This window comes from Syngnathoides biaculeatus, chromosome 3 (assembly GCF_019802595.1).
Source record: "Syngnathoides biaculeatus isolate LvHL_M chromosome 3, ASM1980259v1, whole genome shotgun sequence".
NCBI classification, from domain to species: domain Eukaryota; kingdom Metazoa; phylum Chordata; class Actinopteri; order Syngnathiformes; family Syngnathidae; genus Syngnathoides; species Syngnathoides biaculeatus.
In genome coordinates, this window is record NC_084642.1 from 39,554,245 (window position 1) to 39,571,592 (window position 17,348).

The 17,348-nt window shown below is 43.5% G+C and overlaps 1 long non-coding RNA gene across 1 annotated transcript; it reads left to right on the forward strand.

Annotated features, from left to right (window-relative positions):
* Positions 1–1,047: 1,047 nt before the first annotated feature.
* On the forward strand, positions 1,048–17,039 carry LOC133498662 (uncharacterized). The gene is made up of 3 exons (XR_009794428.1): positions 1,048–1,144; positions 10,873–11,143; positions 16,163–17,039. It is a non-coding gene; the product is annotated as an uncharacterized LOC133498662 (long non-coding RNA).
* The last annotated feature ends 309 nt before the right edge of the window (positions 17,040–17,348 follow it).

Genomic DNA, 17,348 nt, shown 5'->3' on the forward strand with positions numbered 1-17,348 from the left:
ATCACACCTAGGGGCAATTGAGAGTCTAAATAATGTTGGATGTTTTTGGGATGTGGGAGGAAACCGGAGTGCCCGGAGAAAACCCACACAGGCCCCGGGACCTCAGAACTGTGAGGCACCGCTGATTCACCATCCTGCATGTGTCGCAATGGTTTGTATATTTTATATGTCCTTCAAATTGATGATACCATTGAGGTACTTAATGCTGGAAATTTTACATTGTTAAATAATAGTATTCGGAATTTTTGGTTACAAGTGAATATGTATATTGTGAACATTTTTATGTTCACTTTTAAATACCTTATACCACAAAAAAAAAATACTAGATTTCGGTGTACAACAAACTTTTCTGTTGTATTTTATTACTATGAAATAATAAACATGAAAGAAAGACATACGTTAAGAAGAAAAGGATAGTGGGTGTAACATTTAGTAGGCCTATTTGGATAAACAAAACTAATGTAAATGCCTCAGATGATTGATTTATAAACCTGATCGCGATACTGTGGAATTTATTGATAAGATTTCTAAGATTGTTAATCCTCTTGTCTAAAAAATGGCTGAAAAATTACTTGTAATTTGTGGAATATATAAATTGAAATTCTTGCTACACTAAAACGAGAGGTGGGCGTGGCAGTTGACATGTTTGGCATGGGGAAAATAATTAAGGTCTGTACCTCCTATTAAATATGTATGTCAATGTATCTTCTCAACCTTCCTGGGCATGCGGCAAATATTTAGATTATATTCATGTCTCTCGGGATCCAAAACATCCCAAGTATTTAGATTTGTCGCATTGTTTTCCATAACAATGTCTGTATGTTTACCTTGCTTTTTGCCTTGATCAGAAGTGACAGCCTATTGGCCAGGGCGGCATACATAATGTATGCAGAATGCGCAGTCCAGTTTTTCTTCTACGTCATTGTCTCAGCCATCTTGTGGCGGGGCATGGCCAGTCCAATCCCGTGGGTGGTGCTTCCTGTGGGGGGCATGGCCAAGCCACTGCCATGGGCGGTGCCACCTCTCACAGCTGTGTTACATTTTGGACACTAATTGACCAAGCATTTAAGTGGTGAATATGTCTCGGCATTTGCCAGTTCGTTGCGTATGCTTTACTGCATCCTGGGATACTCCACTACTGTGTGTAAGTTTGCAAGTTTACTGTAAAGCAGGGGTGGCCAACTAGTCAGAGACTAAGAGCCACTTTTTTCTGTGTTACTGCAAAGAGCCAGATCATACACATTGGTACACATGAATATCATCTTTTAATCATGTATGCACGCATACACAGATGTCTGCTCAGCCAGATCTAATGAAAATAACCACACCTCACAACTCTCATCCAATGCCACACTAAAATACCCACATGCTTGAAGTTCAGAGTGCAACTGTGATTCAACAGCTGTATTAATATCAGATATTCTGCGTTCAACACTGTGGCGGGACAGTTGAACGTCTTATACGCTCCGTTTTAGTTTGTCCTCTCCAGGAGCCAAGATTTCAAAGGCGTCAATGAGGCATTTTTAATGAAGTCTCCTTCGTTGTATAACTTTTTAGCTATGTTCCAAGCCAGCTGATATGATGCAAGCATTACGGTCTCCGAGTGTTTCATAAATTTTTGGAAAAACTGCACCTGCTTTTCTGGATGCTTTTCAAAGCGACCAACTTGTTCTTGCGAAGTTCAGTCCCTTTTGGAAATTCCTGTTCGATGTTAGGGTGGAGTGAGAAAGTGACGCTGAAGATTTGAAGCTTTGAAATGCGCTTATGCTGTGTGACATATAAAGCAGATCAGCTTGCCATTACGTTCAACAACAAAAATATAAACTCTCCCACTCTGGCAAAAACGTCCTGTGTTCTTCATATTTTCATTTGGTTGTGCTTTTTTTCCCTGCCATTTCAAGAGGTAACTTGACGGAAATTGTTTACAACACAAATAAATGATGTCACACCAAAGATTCTCTCATCGCTTGTTTGACGTCACTCAAACAAGTTTACATGGTCAGTGTGCCATCTAGCTGTAGGGGGAGTGAATGACAGTGCCAGCCAAGCATTTTTGACGCATGTCATGTGAAAGTTCCTGAAGAGCCGCATGAAACTAGTTAAAGAGCTGCATGAGGCTCGCGAGCTGCGGGTTGGCCAGGCCAAATTAGCGCATTCCTTTGTCACGGCGAGCCTGTGTTTCTTTTGGTGACCACGTCTTGTCCACATTTCCAAGTTTCTCTCGTAGTCATCGGACCTTGGTGTGTTTTTGGATCTTGTCTGTTGCCTAGCGTTTTTGTGCTTCCACCTGTTTTGGACTGCCTTTTCGTATTCGACCCCCTTCTGGAATAAAACCACTCTTAATATCATGCCCTCACCTTGCAGTCCTGCATTTGGGTCTGCCCCCGTGCCGCTGGTTCATGACAGAATGAACAGGCTGGAACAGGACCCAGCAGGGAAAAGACAGTGTAGCTGCCCATGCCGCCGGGCATGCCGCCTGTGTGCCTCCCAGCGCTCACAGCCTGAGGACCAAGCATCTCCTATCCGGGTGGGTTCCGTCTTGTTGACTTCGCCTACTGCGCCATCTGCACTATTCGGGTGTCCTGATTATTTCCCCACCATGACCCACTCACCACCATCTATTTTGCTGGACTTACGAGGAAGCCCTGAATTTATACGACCGGCTGCCTAATTCTGACTTGGAGACTGACTTGGGTTTTTCTCTCCCGGTGTTCAAAGCAAAGCAAAGCAAGCAAATTTATTTGTAAAGCGCATATTATACACTAGGTAATTCAATGTGCTTTACATAATCAAAGGCATTTGAAAATAAAGAGATAAAACATTTAACACTGGATAAAAACAATAAAAATGACAAGCAATAATAAAAAAGAGAAAACTGCATACAGTGCAAGTAATATGATCAAAAAGTGGATATATTCTAAAAAGCAAATTTAAATCTGATGGTGTTGCCTCATTTAAAATGGTGTTACAGCTACTTTCTGTTAACGTTTCATTGAATAACAAAAAGTCCAGACCATACGTTGTAATGATGTCATTGATCAACGTTGATTTGTTACCCAGTGACCTGATATTAAAAAGAGCTCGTCTCGCAGAGATGGCTGGAGGGAATGGTTTGATAGGATTTTTTGAGAGATATCAGGCACCGTGCCATTCATAAAACACAGTACTTTGGTGTTCATCCTTGATGGCTCCATCACCAACTATTAACGTTTGGGGTCCCAATTTTTACTTGAATGATTTAATTTCACACCTTTCAGTGGTGGTGGAGGATGAGCATTCTTGGCCTGGGTCTTGTAAGAGTGCCTCAAATCTATTTGCAAGTCTGACAGCAATATTTTGCACTGACTCACATTCTTTTTTTTTTTTTCCCCCCTTTCTCTTTGCTGTAACGACAGTCTATGGCCGCTCACTTGGTGTTGAGGCGGCCCGCGCCGCAGGCCAGCCAAATTTTTCGGTAATCTCCTGGTGCTGTTGTATCTTCTTTTTTAAATGTCCCATATGTTTGGGCTTTGCTCCCAGTAAATTCTAGGGAGAACTGCTGGGGTATCCGTTATCCTTTCCACAGTTCACTTCAGTCTTCGTTGTTGAGCTAGGTGGTTGTCTGTTAGCACACCTCTGCTCACCATTTTGAGACATCTGTAGAGTGGCTGTCCATTTACATCCACATAGACTTCAAGACGGCAGATTTTCGATTCCACCCTCTGCAGTAGTCCATGACAGTCCTCAGTCGAGAAGGGAGGGATCTTGATGGCTGGTCTTCTTGCCAACACCAGGCTTGTGCTAATTAGCAGGCCACGCCCATGTAATGATGAAACAACTGATTATCTACAAAAAAGAAAAACACAGTTCCAGGAGTCGCTGCTTCTAAGAAATATTTTAGAAGAAAACGAGCTTATCAGCAAGAAAAAAAAAAGTGTCAACAGAGGCAAAGCAAGCAGAGTAAGAGCAGAGAAAAGAGCGTCTGCACTGTATAAGAAGCGAGTCAGTCGCAGTTAGTTTATTTTACTGCCCCATTCTTCCAGCCTGCTGAGTGTCTTCGACCTGTGTGTCCAAGTCCACTTCCTCCTACCTTTACTGGGGGACCGGTTTGGCCATCTATCCGGGCCGTCCCGTGGACGGCCAGAGGAGACGCCGAAGTAGGGTTCCGCCTTGTACCTCCCACTGCTCACCGACCAAGCCACAGCGGAATATCACTTCCGCCCCAGCGACATCCGTCCAAAGCCTCGCTGGCGACCGTAGCACAGCTGATTTCTGCAACCAAGCCACAGTGGACTATTGCTTCCCCCCCAGCGGCGACCAAGCCACAGCCGATGTTCACGCACACCTTGCCGGCGACCAAGACTCCGCAGACTATCACTCATGCCGCGCTGACAACCAGCCAGAGCGGAATCCTGCTTCCGCTCCAGTGATGGCCAAGCCACAGCTGACGTCCATCCATGTCTTGCTGGCCACCAAGCCTCAGCCGACTTCCGCCAACGCTTCGCCGAGGACCAAGCCAGTGGACTCTAAATCGATTGCGAAGCTTCCGGCCCAGAGGGATGATGAGTTCAAAGCCCTTGCAGTGTAGCGGACCGAGGTCTATGATGGCTTCTTCCGCCATATGCAGGAGCAATTGTAACGGAGGAGTGCTGAAATTGCGGTCCTCATGGACCGGGTTCAGCAAGAATTAGACTACCGGCTAAGTCCCCTATTTTTCTTCTTCTCACGTCCATGCCTGGGCGGCGACCGATCCCCGGCCGCCTGATGACCACGCCTTGATGGCGTCTGATTCTCGGCCACCCTCTGCTCCTGTTTCAGTGGCGACACATCCTCGGCCGCCTCCCGCTCCTGTTTCAGCGGAGACTGATCCATGGCCGCCTCATGACAACGCCTTAATGACGTCTGATTCTCGGCCGCCCTCTGCTCCTGTTTCAGTGGCAACCCATCCTCGGCCGCCTCCCTCTCCTGTTTTGGTGGAGACTGATTCACAGCCACCTCATGACCACGCCTCAGCGGCAACTAATCCCCGGCCACCTGATGACCACGCCTTGATGGCGACCGATTCTTGGCCGCTCTCCACTCCTATTTCGGCGGCGACCGATCCACGGCCACCCGATGACCACAGCTCGATGGCAACTGATCCTCGGCTGCCAGATGACCACGTCTCGATGGCGACTGATCCTTGGCAGCCTCCTGCTCCTGTTTCAGTGGCGACTGATCTTTTACTGCCTCACGACTCGGCGGCGACCGATCCTCAGCCAACTGACAACCACGTCTCAGCGGCAACAGACCCACGGCAGTCTTATGCCCAAGCCTTGCTGATCCTCTACAGCCACTGGCTCGCGACCATGTCTCGGGAAGCCTTTGTCTGAAGCAGTCACCTGCTCCCGTCTGGTTCCTGCTATGCCTTTGGGCTCCTCCCCAAGGACGTCTGCCCCAGTCGCCCCGTGGGGAACCCTGGTGTGTGGCGTTCTGGCTGACCTCCTGACCTGCTTGGCTGGACTCCTCACTTTGGAGACTGGTGTGGGGGGCTTCTCCCCTCCCCCGGGGCCCCGTCCGCCCTCCCCTGGTCTTTTTTGGGGGGGATCTGTGCCTGGGGCGGGGGCAGTAAAGCATTTCCTTGTCAAAGTGAGGCTTTGCATCTTTAGTTGACCACGTCTTGTCCATGTTTCTAAGTTTGCTTCGTAGTCATCGGACCTTGTGCGCATTTTTGGATCTTGTCTGTTGCCTAGCATTTTTGTGCTTCCACCTGTTTTAGACTGCCTTTTCGTATTTGACCTCCTTCTGGAATAAAACAACTCTTAATATCATGCCCTCGCCTCGGAGTCCTGCATTTGGGCAAACCCCTGTGCCGCTGGTTCATGACACCTTGCTGCCTTGGTGTTTCATTTCTGGCTGACCGGGGAACTTGACCGCAACGATATAGCCGGCAGCGATTGATTCCTTCCAGTGAAGCCCAAAGAACACCACTTGGAGAGAGTGCAAGTCCATCTGGAGATACAGGCTGACCACTGATGCTTGTGTAGTCTGCAAGAGCAACAGGTTCATGAAGGATGCCCCACTCCACAGCCTGAAAAAAAACCTATGCTCAATTTGGATTCATCATACATGGAATAGTTTAGCAAAAATAAAAATGGTTTAAATCTTTAACATTGATTCCTTCATTAATATTGTTTTGTCCTCGCAAAGTCTTACACAGTGAGGGAGGGTAAGAGTTGCGTCCAACTGCAGCCAATACTCGACCAAAGTTGCTAGCAGTGACGCGATTCTTCCCGTTGGCACACCTCAATAGGTTCAAGACAAATATGAATAATTAGAAATGTACGGTCACTCATGACCTCTGGCATGTATACTGATATAGTAGTGAATTGGGTGCATATAAATGAATTGCCTTTTATTTGTACTTAATCCTACTGTCTTTATAAATCTTGTCAAAGCATTCAACATTTTGTTGGAATCATGCTGAAAGGATATCATTGATGCAGAGTACACTAAAGATTAAGCCACTATCACCAACACCACAAAAACTGACAAAAATAATCCTTACAAATCTTCTTTATTTAGATAGAGGCCGTTAGCCCCGGACGCCGAAGCTGGGCTGAAGGCCTCCGCCCCAGGCGGGCTGCGAACTCTGGCGGCGGGCCGCGAGCCGAGCGTTGACATCCGGGGAGGCCTTTAGCCGAGCTTTGGCATCTGGTGCGAACAGCCTCCGCCGCCTGGAAGCTCGGCTCGTGGCCCGCCGCCAGACTCCGCGTCATTCCTGTCCGAAGAACCATCCGTGGGTGCCAGCCCGGAGGTCCCGGGGGACTTTGTTTACGTACTTATGTCATGCGTCGGCCTCCAAGTAGTCAGACTCAGCGTCATTCCGCCCGAAGAACCATCGGAATATTCAACATTTACAGCCACAGGTTTAAATCTGTATGGAAGTATTCTTCCGTCTTCCCGATCAACCGATACTGCTATTTCTTAATCAGATGAAAAATCAGAGAAATCAGCACTGGGCATAATGGTGTCTGATGTAATCGAGCCCTTGTTGTGGCACGATACACGTCACATCCGCGCATGTAGGTCATATGACTTGTGAAAATGGCAGCGCCCCTGAAAATTCGTAATTGTTGACAAAAATCTTCTCAGAACACTATTAAATGAGGGAGGATTTAACATCACGTTGTCAAAATAGGGTACATATTACGTGACCTATTGGATACACTGTTCATGCAAAGCACTGGATTTTCCCTTTAAGTATTTGCACTTTGCATTAAAAAAAAATGTTCTGCTTCTTTATCCACCCTTTTCTTGAACAGTTGTGAAGTTTGCGTCATTTTAATGACATACAAGTGGGATGCACACCATTTGCGTGTCCATGCTGCACTCCCGTCGCATACATATCCAAATGATTTTCGCATTTGAAAATTGATGTGAAAAAAATCAGATGCCTCCCCCCATTTGCCAAAAAAGTCAGAATTGACCTGCAGCGTAAACATAACATAATTGTCCTCAGTCCCACCACCACTGTGCCACTGCTCACCACTGCAAACGGGAAAGGGCTCAGGGGTGATCCCTGATGCAGTCCCACGTCTACCTTAAACTTCTCTGTCACACCGACTGAACACCTCACCACTATTCTGCTGCCCTCATGTCCTGTATTATTCTAACATTCTGTTATTAGAATATAAACTGCCACTCCAGACGTCTGCTTGCAGTACCATAGCTCTTCTCTTGGTATTCTGTCATGGGCTTTCTCTAAATCCACAAAGACACAATGTAGTTCTTTCTGACCTCTGTATTTTCTGTCAACATCCTCATGCATCTGTAGTACTCTTTCTAGGTATGAAACCATACTGTTGGTCACAAATACTCACTTCCATCCCGAGTATATCCTCCATTCCTCTTTACCATAACTTATCTCTCTAAATCATAAACTTTATTCCTCTGTAGGTCTTACAACTCTCCACATCCTCCTCCTCTCTTCCTCAGGTCAAGTCTCGCCCGCAAGAACTCTGTTGAACAGGGTTAGGGTTAAGGGCCATACCTCCAAAGGAATCTTATCAAGACCGATTTCTTTTCAATTTTTCATCCTTTGAAATCCCTTTCTAACTTCTCCCTTACTAATCATTGCCACTTGCCTGGTCCATCACACTTGTCTCTTCTAACCTTCCTTCTCTCTTTTTTCTCATTCATCGACTCAAAATATCCTTTCCATCTATCCAGCACATTAATGGCGCCAGTGAATAAATGTCCATTTCTCTATCCTTATTCACCCTAAACTGCTGCAGACCCATCTCGCTCAGGCTCTATGGCCAAGCTGTATAGATCCTTTTCTTTCGTGTCCAACCTGGCATACATTTCATCATATGCCTCTTGTTTGACCTGCACCACATCTCAATGTATTCCTTTCGCCTCTTCTATTTCCTCTGCATCGCACTTCTTCTGAGCTAACCTCTTTCCTAGAATGATTTTCTGTAGTGTGAGGTTCCACCATTAAGTCACCTTCAGTCCTATCCTGCTAGAGGATACACCTGGTCCTGTGTGTCTCATCACCTTGGCTTTAGTGTTCCAGTCTTCTGGATGGTCCTCCACAGAGAGGCTGTCTCACCTGTACCCAAAAAGCCACAAAAGGTTCTTCCTTTCTCAGCTTCCGCCACATGATTTGCTTTTCTGCCTTTGTCTTCTAAATCTTCCTCCCACCACCATAGTAATTTTACACACAACCATCCTATGGTTTCTGCCCACACTCTCCCCTACCACTACCTTACCCTCAGCAACCTCCTTCAGATTACATCATTTGCACAGGATGGAATCCACCTCCTCGCTTCTACCACCACTATTGTTAGTCACCCTATCTTACTCTCTCTTTGTGTTCACTTCAGCCATTTCCATCTTTTTTGCAAAGCCTACCACCATATGTCCCTTCAAGATCCATTCCTGGATGCTGTACTTACCCATAATGTCTTCATCACCCCTGTTTCCGTCAGCAACATGTCAATTGCAATCTGCACCAATCACAACTCTCTCTGTGTCTGGGATACTCAGAACTACAGTGCTTCATCGAGTTACTTTCAGAATTCTCTTGGTCACATCATACACATGGACATAGCCATTAATCACATTATACATAACAACATTTCAATTTCACGTTTAGCTTCATCACTCAAGCTTATAACGTTTTACCTCAAACATTCTCAGCTTTCTCTTCCTTTAAAATCACCCCTACTCAACTTCTCTTCCCATCTACACCATTATAGAATAATTTGAACCCACCAGCTAAACTTCTAACCGTATTGCCTTTCCATATGCTCTCTTAGATGCAAAATCTATCAAACTTTCTCCTCATCATCATGTCAAAGAACTCCCAATAATATTCCGTAATAGTTCCAACATTCAAAGTCCCAACATTCAATTCTCACCTTTGTGCTTTCTTCTTCTTTTTCTGCCCAAGAACTCGCTTTCCACCTCTCGTTTGACCGACAGTAGTGGAATTTCCACCAGCATCCTGCAAGTTAATGTTTTAACTCTTTAACCAGGGCATTCTTCACCCAGCCCAGGACCGATCTGATCAGGAATTCTTCAGATAAGCACTCACTAATTACAAGCGACGATACACCCCGAGAAGACAAAAATAGTAGGCTAGCCGATGACCTGAACAGCTTGTATTGCAGGTTGGCAAAGGACATTTTCACGCCACACACCCACCAAATCCAGACCTTGTGTCCCCATTCTGCCTCAAAGTCTGCGCAGACCAACTTGCTCCTGTCTTCATAAAGATCTTCAACACGTCTCTAGATCTGTGTGAAGTACCAACCTGCTTCAAAGGCTCCACCATGATACCGGTTCCAAAAAAAAAGCAACAGTCTCAGGTCTTAATGACTACAGGCTGTTGCCTTGACATCTGTGGTTATGAATCTTTGTGCTGGACCACCTCAAGAGTGTCACAGATCTCCAGCTCAGTGTCTTGCCTGCCATCTCCCGGTGGATCTACAGCTTCCTGACAGACAGGACACAGCAGGTGAGGCTGGAGGACACCACCTCATCCACGCGCACTATCAGCACTTGGCCACCCCAAGGGTGTGTCCTCTCCTCTCTGCTCTTCTCGCCCTACACAAACAACTAGACCTTCAGGCACCCGGCTGTTAAATTCCTGAAGTCCACAGATGACACCACAATCATTGTGCTCATCAAAGACGGTGACAAGTCTGTGTATCGTCATGAAGTAGTGAGACTTGAGCTTTGGTGAGGTAATTATCAAGTTTCTACCACAACCTGACACTGAACCATCAACTCAATGCTCAAAAAAAGCCCAGAAAAGGATTGACTTCTTTCAGCTTCTGAAGAAGCATGACCTGTAACAAGAGCTGCTGTAAGAGTTTACAGTGATCATCGAATCAGTACTATTTACCTCCATCACAGACTGGTTGGGCTGCCAAAAAAAAGGACAAACTGTAATAGACAATCAAAACCACTGAACGGATTGTCGGCACCACCCTACCAACCCTTGAAAACTTGCACGCCACTCGAACAAGTCTGTCGGAATTGCTCTGCTCTAGATAACATGGCAGCCGCTTAGCAGGTGATTGATCTAATCCTCAGAACTGTTAGAACCAGGAGCACCTGTTGTCTGTTAAAGAAATAATTACCACACATTTACTCAGCAATCTTCCACACATACACACAAACTTGAACAAACAAGTACACTTTGTTTCAAACTGTTTTGCTCCCCTGTCTCCTTTTTGTAACATCCATGTAAATAAGGGCCGTTTGAAACCAAATAAATAGAGGTGCTGGGGAGAGGATAATCAGAGAGTACAGTGGTGAATTGTACGAGACAGTTCCTCTCCTTTCTCCTCACGAGCTGTCATACTTGAACAGGTGTCTTTGCTTTTTTGACGTTTCCAGGGGCTAAGTCGACACCCGGGCAAAGACCGTGGCCATGGCATTTGAGACCCTTTCCGAGACTGGGCCTTGACTTTGTGTCTGGTGACTGAGGTTTGACAGGAAGACGAAGAAAGTGGAGACATCTCTGATGAGTAGGAAACTCACACACTCATGACGAATGAGTGAAATGCGCATCTTGGTGACTGCGACAGAAGCAAAACCTCAAGAACACTTGCCCCTTTCGAGTAGACAAAGTCGTCTATATAACAAAGAACAGGGCAACGGGTGTCCTGTACGTACCTAAACTCTGTGAAACGTGTGCATGTGTAAAAGTGTGAGTGGAGGTTTACTAGCTCATTTGAAGAGGAAATTAAAAGTGCAAACTGTTTGGGGATGCAGAGGCAAGAATTCTTCGCCACTTGTGGTAGAAACCTGAGAATTACCTCAAATAGAAAGTAATTGTCACCCTGTTCAGGGGGAAGTCAGTATAGTCACCCTAGGTGAACCACTGACTCCAACATGGGAAAAACAAACAGCAAAATAGTTGATACAGAGGGTCTGAAATAAAAATTAACGTGTGAGGACTAGATCTTTGTAGAAAGCCAATGTCCTAAGATAAAACATCTAAATTTGTGGATAACAAAATATGACTTTACTGGGCAGCTTAACACGCATAAAATAGGTGACCTGCAGGATAAAATAAGAACCACACACAAAAATGATGAAAAAAATGAACAAAGATGGCTATGAAGATACAGAGTTTTGGATGTTAATGGCTCAAAAGAGAAAAGAGAGAAAATTTAAAAGGACGGAAAAGCAGAAACAGGTAACAAAGACAATAAGAAAGCGGAAGCAATGATGTTTCATTGAAAGGAAGATGATGAGACCGGACCAGTAGGAGTAAGGCAGGAAGGGAAACGGGGAGTTACACACACTCACACGCACGCACGCATGCACACACACATCACCACGACAGTTAGAACACCAATTACTTTGGGGTATTCAGTGGTGTATCTGGTCCTTACCCCCTTTTACCTCCCTCACACTATGGAGGAGGAAATGAGAGAGTAAGTAGGTCAGGAGGAGCAGAATTGGAATGGTCAAAAACTTTCTCCCCCATGCCAAAAATAGAACAGTGACATGAGAGCATTGAAGAAAGATACCCCATGATAGAAATGCAAATCCTAATATTCCAGATGATCAACTACCCACCATTTCATTACACAGAACCTGGACTCAAGATGATGTGAAAAAGGCCATTGAAGGCATTACATCTCATAAAGTTGATGTAACAGAATTCATCCAGAGAATGGAAGACTTGAGAAGGTCATACCACTTAAATGGTGTGGAAATACAACAAATTTGGATGACAGCAACGAAAGGAGATTGGCATAGCATCAAGAGAGATTGGAATCCAAAAGAAAAAAATGAGGTTTAATAAATCACACTTCTGCTATATTCAGACAAAGAGCAAATTATACTGCCTTTGGAAGAGCAAAACAAAAATATGAACCATTTGAAGAATAGAGAATTAGAATGACTCCATGTTTTAAAGCAAACAGCAGCATTCCTGAAGGTCACAGTCCAGAGAGTGTGTATCAAGAGCAATTAAAAATGCTTTCCATGCGAATTCAAATAACCCTATAAAACAATGGATCGAAAAACACTGGGTTGACAAACCAACTGGCAGCCTGGAACAATATATTAACCAAGCACTACATGCAGAAAGAGTGCTGTTGACACCTTTCTGGCAGAGGAATGAAGGAGAATTGTGGCCGCAGATGAGGAAGAGGCATCTATTGAAGTTACATGGCTCATTAAAAGTTTCAGATTACAGCATTTACATTCCCATCAGAACATTTTTAAGAACAATTTTATTTGTCCATCCATCCATTTTCTTCACCACTCATCCTAATGAGAGTTGCGGGGAGTGCTGGAGCCTATCCCACCTGTCAACGGGCAGGAGGTGCGGTACAACCTGTACTGGTTGCCAGCCAATCGCAGGGCACATCAAGACAAACAGCCGCACTCACAATCACACCTATGGGCAATTTAGAGTGTCCAATTAATGTTGCATGTTTTTGGAATTTGGGAGGAAACCGGACCGCCCGGGGGAAACCCATGCAGGCATGAGGAGAACATGCAAACTCCACACAGGTAGGTCCGGGATTGAACCCGGGACCTCAAAACTGTGAGGCCAACGCTTTACCAGCTGAGTCACCGTACCGCTCCAATTTTATTTGCGTTTTTGCAAATTTACAATGAAAATATCAATAAATAAAAAAATATATTGCTAACCAAACCAAGCCAACTATGAACTATAAATTTGAAAGGTTGCTTCCAACTTTGCTTCATTTCTTTTTTTTTAATCCACACTGATATCACTGTCTGTTTTTCTTGGTGCAAAACTGAATTATTGCAAGCAAATTGTTCTTTAGCAATGCTTGTTGAAAGTTGAATGATGCTCCCAAAGAGTTTTAAGGTTATTGTTATGTTGCCTCCTATATTTAAAATACAGAATTAGCTTTTTGTGCTCTGTATTGTCTGTGCTTTCATCCTGGATCAGGCTGTGCCAACATGGAATTTTAACATTACACACATCTCATCCTTCACGTTCTACTTTAGCTTCAGACCAGCTCTTTCTCACTTGAAAAAGAGAAAATCTCATCCAGTTTCACCACTTTTTCTTTGATTAGCAACAGTCATTGCATCTTAAAACAACAGCATTTATTTTTTAATTTTCACCATTATTATCGAGAGTAAACATAAGAAGTATGTCTAGCTCGTCTTTGCTCTACGTTACCAAGACTGTTATGCTAACTAAAGCAGCGGTGGTGGGCGGAGCATAAGGACGCTGTCTTTTCAAACCACATTGATGGGCTACATAAGTACTGTAAGATTCGTAATTATGTGTACCCCTTTAAGAGCAGTGGGGTGCGGTGTAAGGTAAACTAGGAAAATAGTGTGTGGCCGAGCAGCAGGTCATTGTTAGAGAAAGTTCCGTGTGCTGCCTAACAGAAACCAGTGGCTTCTCCTTTTCCTTTTTTACTGTACGTATGTGAATTGTGCCATTGGATGTAGCAACCAGTCATCCCTCACTCATTGAATTATATTGCAAAATGCCACAAACTGAATTGCTATATGTTATGCTTTCAATTTGCATTGGATTTTTTTTTTGCATGCAATGCAAAATATTTGTGCGAAGAGACCACATCAGTGATGTGCAATTGCACATGCGTGGTTTAGAGGGAACATTGGCTGACTTTTTTTTTTTTTTTTTGGAATACCATCCATCGACACCTTGAGCACCCCTCCTGTAGACTAATTGCACGATTCATCACTTTAAACTGTGCCGTTTGCACAAATTGTCATTGCACTGGTCTATAATGGTGAACCGCGAACAGGTAAGGGCACTCTGTATAAGCTTAACATAATGTGGGGTGTTGACGCATTCTACCTGCACAAAATGCATACTCCACATTTTTGCACAATTGTGGCTCTTGTAAGGAATAATTTCATATTCATTGAATGTTTATTGATCTTTGTTCTTGTTAGTTCGTTTGTTCTTATTCCCAGTACTCATGAATGTTGTACCAGGGCAGTGCCGACTGCCGGAGACAAAATCCTTATGTTGTTCCATACTTGGCCATTAAATCTGATTTGTATTTTAATATTTGTTTGGCAAAGTTTTAAACTCGATGCCCTTCTTCACACAGACTTCTACATTTATCTGTGTTTGGGACCAGGCTACAGTTTCCACTGGCTTGTGCCACCCATAGGGCTGGATTCTGTTCTTTGCTGTGTATTCAATTGAATAAACAGCGGCTGAAATACTCAACATATTTCTCTCACTAAATATACAATAGTCCCAAAGGTGCCATTGCCTGAAATTTTCACCACATTTTGGGAGCAACCTGAGTAATTCATAAATACAAAGAAAGTACAACCATTAATATCAGAAATTAAGTATTGTGAAATGACACGGGGAAAGAGTAGTGAAGCCATGGAGAAAGGGAAGTGTAAAAAGGCATTGAAAGTGATAACCACACTTAAACTCTATCAATTGGCAAACAACAGTCCAGCCCCTTGTCAGTCCAACAAATCTCAGCTGGTTCAGTCCTAATTGGTAGGTCTCATTGCAAAGGTGTGAGTCAAGACCAATCTCATGTTGGGTAACAGTAGAGAATTGCCTCAAGACCATCACGAACTAATTGTTACAAAACATAACAATGGCATTGGTTCTGGGCAGATGTCAAAGCTTCTTAACATTCCAGTGAGCATGGTTGTGGGCAAAATATGTAAGTGAAAAGCCAGTCATACCACCATAGATTTGTCTTGAGTCAGGTGCTACTCTCAAGGTTTCTGACAGAGTGCAAAGAAGAATCACAAAAGTTCTCCAATAGCCAATGATCACGCGTGTGCAGATGACACACAATTATTTAGCAGTGTCTCCAGATGACGACAGTTCAATTGAGGTTTTGTGCCACTGTCTAAATCAGATAAATAACTGGATGAGGCAAAATTTTCTTCAACTAAACCATAACAAAACTGAGACAATTGTTTTTGGCAATAAAGAAAAGAGAATTGATGTTAGTAAACACCTTGACTCTCTATCTTTAAAAACCAAAGACCAAGTCCGAAACTTTGGTATTCTTACTGATTCCGACCTGACTTTCAGTCATATCAAATCAATCACAAAAAGTGCCTTTTACCATCAGAAGAACATTTGTAGAGTGAAGGCTTGTATGTGTCAAGCAGACCAGGAAATGCTCATCCATGCTTTTATCTCAAGTAGACTTGACTACAGTAATGGTCTTCTGACTGGACTCCCCAAAAAGAGTATTAAATAGCTGCAGCTCATTCAGTATGCTACAGCTCACTTTCTGACCAGAAAAAAAAAAAAAAACAGTCAGAGCATATAACTTCAATCCTAAAGTCCTTGCAGTGGCTTCCAGGCAGCTTAAGAATAGATTTTAAAGTTCTGCTACTGGTCTATAAATCACTAAATCCTTTAGGGCCTGAATACATGAAAGAAATGCCTATGGAATACAAACCCAGTAGAGCTTTGAGATTGACTGACTCAGGTCAAATAGTAGAGCGAGTCCAAAGCAAACATGGTGAAGCAGCATTTAGCTATTATGCTGCACAGAAATGGAATAAGTTGCCAACAGAGGTGAGGTCAGCCTCAAGTGTGAATGTTTTTAAAGGGGAATTCTGGTGGTTTGGATTAACAATGTATCCAATGGGTCATGTCATATGTACTGTATCTTGAAAATGTAATGTTAATCCTCTCATTTAATGATGCAAACAGTGAACCATTGGTGGTGGCAGTGTGATAGTCTGGGGCTGAATTCTGCTGGGCACCAGAATATCCTGAAGGAGAACATCCAACCATCAGTTCATGCCCTCAAACTCAAGCGCTCTTGGATCATGCAGTAGGACAATGATCCGAAACACACCAAGTCCACCTCTGAATGGTTAAAAAAAAAAAAAAGCCTTTCTGAGCAGCCAAGTCAAAGTCCTGATTTAAATAAGAGATGCTGCAGTGTAACTTTAAACAAGCAGTGCATGCTCGAAAACCCTCCAATATTTCAGAGTTGAAACAATTTTACTAAGAAAAGTGGGACAGAATTCCTCCAGAGCGATGTGAAAGATTCATCACAATTATCGTAAATGCTTGACTTCAGTTATTAATGCCAAGGGTGGCACAACCTGTGATTCGGTTTAGGAGACAATTACTTTTTCACAGATGCTCAGAAAAATTTGGATTTTTTTTTTGTGCCCGAATAAATGTAATTGTCATTTGAAAATGGCATTTTGTATTTCCTTGGATTGTCTCTAAGTGATATCAAAATTGGTTTGATGATTTGATTCCTTTGTGTGTGTAATAAAAAAACAGATCAGAAAAAAAAAGCGACTGCACCCTGCCCAGTCCTAATATATGCATTCTTTCAAATGATTTGTTGGTACAACTCTTTAAAAGCATTTTCCTTTCTTTGCTGTTACAGTAATCTCACTGTGTAAAAATGGGATCAACCCTCTCACCTGCAGTTTTCCTCGAATGCTGTACTTTGTTAATGTTGTATTGTTGTGTAGCTAGGATCACATCACAGTACCTTATTGATAAGAACACCAAAAACAATGCTACAACAATGTATCCTCTAAATAACATACTGCATATCCTTGCTGAAGCCACTGGCACGTGATTTTATGAGATTCATGGCCTCCTACGATTTCAAATTGATGTTCATTTCCACTATAAAGATGCTCTGAGGGAAATAAATGATGTTTAAAGCTAATGGCAATAACATTCAGTTTCAGTCCTCAAAAATCATTGTATAGACACGTAATTGTTGAAATCACATTACAACAGTGTCTTGTACAGGTATTGGTTTAAATTATAGTAAATTATTCTCCATTTATATGTTTGTTATGGTGTACATTGAGGTAACCACTTACCAAGAGGGACTGAAGGTGAGTGAAAGAGCTCTTGAAAT